The sequence below is a fragment of the Gossypium hirsutum genome, chromosome D10 (assembly GCF_007990345.1).
Source record: "Gossypium hirsutum isolate 1008001.06 chromosome D10, Gossypium_hirsutum_v2.1, whole genome shotgun sequence".
In the NCBI taxonomy this organism is placed as follows: Eukaryota; Viridiplantae; Streptophyta; class Magnoliopsida; order Malvales; family Malvaceae; genus Gossypium; species Gossypium hirsutum.
The window spans coordinates 9,428,024-9,434,164 of NC_053446.1; the positions used below are offsets into that span (position 1 = coordinate 9,428,024).

The 6,141-nt window shown below is 31.7% G+C and overlaps 1 long non-coding RNA gene across 1 annotated transcript; it reads left to right on the forward strand.

Moving 5' to 3' along the window:
* Window positions 1-218: 218 nt before the first annotated feature.
* LOC121222379 (uncharacterized) lies at window positions 219-1,919 on the forward strand. Its single transcript, XR_005919629.1, has 3 exons — window positions 219-286; window positions 756-840; window positions 1,663-1,919. It is a non-coding gene; the product is annotated as an uncharacterized lncRNA (long non-coding RNA).
* Window positions 1,920-6,141: the final 4,222 nt, after the last annotated feature.

The window sequence follows — 6,141 nt, forward strand, 5'->3', positions numbered from 1 at the left end:
AAATTAGAATGCTATATGTAAAGGTATTTAGTTGCTATGACTTTTATTATATGGAGTCCTTATGTTATTATTAAACCATATGAATATTGGATGGACAAAAATGCCTTAAGATAGTGGATTTTAAATGAAAATAAAAAGGCTAAAGAGGTCATTTGTCAAATAAAAGATAAATTAGTTAAAATAAAGACAAATTAGTTGTCATTTGTGTTCATCCACCACCGAAACTTAGAAAAGAAAAAGGGTTTGAGAGTTTTGAAACATTCGGTCATTGCTAAGCTCAATCAAGGTATGTTTTTGTTTCGGTTTTTGATAATTTTATGTTTTGTGATCGTTGCTTCGAGTACTATAAAACCCGTGTTTTAATTTTTAAATTTGATGATTATTTTGTGTTTTTCCATTGATGATAGCTTGAAGTTTTTGTTGTTTGATGATGAAATATTAAAGATATGTGAAAGATTAAAATGTTTTGTCTTTGGATTTTTGATGAATTTGAGTAATTTGGGCTAAATTGTGAAAATAATATTTTGAGGGACTAAAATGTGAAACAAATGAAATGCATGGACTTGTATGAGCATGAGGAAGATTTGGCCTAAGCATGATGTGTGCAAATTTTGCATGTTTTGTGTTTTGTGCAATTTGGACTAAATTGTAAAAAGTGTTAAATGTCAGGGGAAAATGGTAATTTGCCTATTATGTGTTTTTGGATTAAATTGAATGGAATTATGTTTGAATGAGTTTAATTTGAATATGTTTAGATCAAGAACTAAAGAAATCGGATTTGGATCGGGGGGAAACAAAAATAATCGAATAGTCTTTTATTTCCGTCCGTCGATATCCGAGGTAAGTCGATAAGCATATAAATGTTGTTAATTTTGAATATATGTAAATTTTATATGCTGAATTGAATTTTATGAATATAAATATGTATTGGCTGAGTGCATATAAGCTTAGGAAATATGTTTACGAGATGGATTCGATCGAGTTACAACGTCCGAAAGTCCCATACGAACCTTAGGAATAGCTAGGATTCATATGTCATGACATAGAATTTTGTTATGTGTTATCGTGTAAGACCACGTCTAGGACGTTGGCAGCGACTTGTGATTTACGTGTAAGACCCTGTTTGGGATAGTGGCACTGATATGTGATTACATGTAAGACCACGTCTGGGACGATGGCGTTGTACGAAATGTTCGATTATCCGAGTATCCATTTTAATTCTGAATGGTTCAACGGGCAATAAGATGTTAAGATCGAGTGTAAAATTGAGCTAAAAAGGCTCAGGTACATACTCATACTAAGTTATAAAAAAATAAGGTAAGTTGAGTGTTGAATTGATGGTATAATGTTATATGTTAATGCAAATTATGTGATAGTATATGTGAATACATATATATTCGGCCTAATGATGTAAATGTATTATAAAAAGTAATGGATAAGTGTACTGATATTTGAATGGGTATTCGGTCAAAGGAGAATTTATGCAAAATTTAAATGTTTTGATTTATAAAATTATAATTTGGAAATGTACTTGGGTTATTAATAGATTATTTCGGTTTGACTTGATTAATTTCGTATATGACTAAATGTTTCCATTGCTTATGACTTACTAAGTTGTTAAAGCTTACCGTGTGTATTTGCTCTTTGTTTTTTTTTTTTTAGATTTTGAAAGTTGGTTATGAGCTCAGGGATCATCAAGGAAGTCCGTCACACTATCAACCTCTATCTCAGTATTTTGAAAGTTCAAAATTGTAAACATATGGCATGTATAGGCTAGTATTCATTTTGGTTGAATTTTGAAATTATTTATATATAAAGCCATGCGAAAATGGCTGAATAATAATATTATGGCTTGTGTGTATTCGATCATGTTTTAACGTTGTTTTGGAAGTGTGTTTTATGTTATAAAATGTGTGGTGGTGGTATACTTGTTTCGGCATTGTGAGGTATATTGTATGATTTTATTGTGTGGATTGGCATGAGTTGATACGATGATTATGTATTGAATGTGAATTGGCTATATAACTTTAGTTGTTAATCGGCATTATAATAAGTGTTTCATTAGCCGAATTAGTAAGAAACAAGTTGGCTTTTTGTGATATTTTGGTTCAATGCATAATTAGTGTAATAAACACGATTTGATTTGACATTTGTATTTATGAATTAGAACAAATTAGTTTGATTTCATGATTATATTATAAACATGTCGTGTTGGTATATGATTAGTTAAATAATGAATTAAATGCAAGTTAGTATTCAGCTAGTAATAAGTTTGATTAATGTTTTAGCTTACGAATTTGTTGGTTGTGAAATGATCACTTTATTATGATTAGTAAAATGGTATATTTTAACTTGATAATTAGTGTATAATTTTAGTTTATGGTTTTATAAGTTTATGAATATATAATAATGTGATATGGATTTATCTGGTTAATTATGTACTTAGGTATTCGGCTAATGATGAGTTAAATGAATACTTGTGCTTATGTCATGATTGCTTGGGATTTGGTATTTTATTATTAAATTGATAGTTTCATGTTTGGTATGGAATGGGTTATATATATATATTTATATGATGGTATATTCGATTATCATATTTAACTCAATATGATTTTGGTTATGTATTTATCTAGCATATGTATTGTATGACTATGGGATATGTTAATTGGTTTGAAAATTTGACTATATATATTTCTAATGTAAAATAGGTTGATATTCAGTTAATGAAATAGTTGTTTGGTTATATGTTCTATGTATGAGATGTTTGATATATGTCGGAATATGTTTTAATTATGAAATGTTATGATTTTAAGACTCAATATGTGATTATGTTACGAACAATTGACGTGATTAAAATTGAGTTTTGAAGCAAAATATTTATATGTATGAACAGTGGTATAATCGGTAATGCCTTGTAACCCTAATCTGGCGACGAAAATGGGTTTGGGGTGTTACAATATATGATTTGTTAAACTTTAAATTATTTGCAATTTAATACTAATGGGTGAGATTTGGATTAAATTGAAAAAGGATAAGTATGCACTTATATGATAGAAATGACCTTGATGAAACTTCGTAAACGTGTTGTACACATGGTTACAGGTTGATTTTCAATGATTTCGAGCTCTAGCATTTGTTACGGACTCGAAGATACATGTGACACATGTTTAGCCTGAACTGGTAACCTGATGTCGTTTTAAAGGTTTAGCCTAGACGGTTAACCTGACATGTATATATATAGCTCTAGTCAAGCTCTTTGATGTGTCAATATAATAGTTTAGCCCGGACGGGTAACCTGACACGATTATATGTTTCTCTTGAACGAGCATTTGATAATAATTGTACATGTGTGTTTTAGCTTGTTTACCGAGTTTCATCGGGTAATATTGGTAATACGATATAAGAAATATAAATGTTTCGAAATATATTTGATGATCAAGTATCGAATTGAATACTAAACTTTGGCATTCATATATGACTACTCAAATGTATGCATTGATATGTTATGAAATGGATTTTGGTATTTAAGCTCACCTTATGGTTGTGATTGTCATGCTAGGTAAACTCTACCGAGTTGTTTAGTTTGATTAGTTATATTATGAATCAAGTTAAGTTTATCGTTTTAATACCTTTAAACTTACTAAATATTTAAAATGCTTACCTTGTTGTTTTCCTTCTCTGTAGATATTCAGTTTGCGGATTCATCGATTAGACTTCACAAAGATGACACTATTCCTCTATTGACTCGGTAGACTTTTGCTCATTTAAGCTCAATAGTGTGGCATGTACTTAAGAGTGCCAAGTTGTTTATAATATTAAGCATGTTTTGAAACATAGTTGAATATGAACTCTTATGGTAATGAAAATTTGCTCATGTTCATGGATTGGATGTTATATAGTATACATATGTGGATTGGAAATCAAAGTGAGTTGGATATGATTGGCATAAGTAACTTGTATGGCTTGTAATGGTTCATATGGCATTATTGTGTATTGGTGCCAATGTGGCATATTGGTTAGATCTTTAGGAGGAGGATGTATGATATGTTTTGGAATGGTTTTGGATGTTTTGAATAGGTCTAAATGTTACTAATTCCACTGTTTTGATTACCTTTAAGATTTGGTTTCAAAACAAACACCAAATGGCCTATTTTTCCATCAAATAGATTCATTATCCCAACATCGATCTCCCATTGTCGCAGTGTCGACCAACAATTTGTGTTGTTTCGACGTTAAATGGTTTGATGTCATGACATGATAGACTGTTTGGTGACGTCTCGATGTGGAAGAAGTCACATCATGATGTTGTCTTAAAATTTTGAATTATTTATAGTTTGGTTATTGCTCAATCTCGGGTCAAATTTAGAGCTTATGTAAGCCCATATAAGACTCAGGAAATATTTTAAATTATATTGAATGATTGATATGATTGAATTATAAAATTTTTGTCTCATGTTGTCCGTTAAAGGGTTTGTCATTGTTTTTTTTTTTGTATTGTAGCACTCCGTAGCTCAGTCCTAAAGATCGGGTCAAGCGAGCGGTGTTATAGAATGAGTACAAGCTTCTCGATCGGTGATAGGAGATTCACTTTCCAAGAACTCAGTTTGCCCCTAAATTTTTCAATAATTAAATCGTACTCTCCACGAGTAACTCTCTTGGAGTTAATAGGAAAACCAAGATACTTTCCATGTTCTTTCGCTTCTATGATTCCCAATGAATTCGAAGCCCACTCCTTTGTGGAAGCCAGACAATTCGAGGAGAAAAGCACTTTTGATTTGTGAAAGTTAATGTTTTGGTCTAACCCATCTATGAAGACATTTAGGACCCTTTTAATTAAATCCAGATTTTCCTATATGTTTTAGCAAACAAAATGATATCGTCAGTGAAAAGGTAAGAAAAGGAAAGTCCACTCTTGGAGGCTCGGATAGGCATCCAAACATTATTTTCGAATTCTTTCTCAATTTGTAGATGTAAATATACGAAGAAAAAGGATCCCCTTGTCTAATTCCTCTAGAAGGTTTAAACGGATGAATCTTGGAGCCATTTAAGAGGACAGTGGTAGAAGTAGTCGAGATGCAACTTATGATCAACTTGATCCAGTTAATAGGAAAACCAAAGAAAACCAAGACTTTGTGATTAAAGTCCCACTCAAGTTTATCGTAAGTTTTTTCTAAGTCTAGTTTGATAACAATCAAACCCTTATTTCCTTTGAATCATTTCATTGAATTTATGATTTATTGAACAATGATAGCATTATCGAAGGTTTAGCGACCAAGAAAGAAACTACCTTGGAGGAGAGAAATCATATTGTTAAGCAATGGTCAGATCTGCATTACTAGGATTTTTGTGATGATTTTGTAAGTCGTGTTGCATAGGCTAATAGTCTAAACTTGGAAATAAAGGTCGCTTCCTTAAACTTGGGAATAAGAGAAAAATATGTTTTATTTAAAGCTTCCAGAATGTATGAGTCTTGGAAGGTTTCTAGGATCATCCAAACCACTTTGCATTTCACCTGTGGCCAGCATCTTTGGTAAAAGAAAGGGTGAAGGTCATTCGGCCTAAGTGCTTTGGTTAGCTTGAAAGACCAAACAAATTTAGCAATGTCTATCAAAGTCACCTCCGCGTATAGATTTTAAATATCCAATGACGATAGACGTGTCCAACTTAACTCATTAACCGAGGAGGTGAAGGTTGATGCCACTGTAAAAGTAGTGAATAAGCTCAAAAAAATATTGTTGAACAAGTGATCCAAGTTCATTTCTTTCAGTAATGCACTTGCCACTATGTTAATTTAGGCAAATAATTTTATTGTAATTTCTTCGAACTATAGTGGTCAAGTGAAAGAACTTTGTATTTCTTTCACCTTCAATAAGTCAATTAGCCCTAGATTTAAGGGCCCACAATAACTCCTCCTCTGTAAGAATGTCATTATAGTCTCTCTCTAAACTCTTATGAAGTTCAAGTAAGTAGTTATTTAGATTCTCCACTTGAGTGTTTTCTACCCCACAATTCTAGCCAAGAGTCATTGCTTCCTACGTAACACATTGTTAAAGGTTGTCTTGTTTCAAGTTGAAAGAAACTTTGTAAATGAATCAATTGTTTCTACTAGAGATGAGTTGTTGCCAACCCAGAAGCTATCAA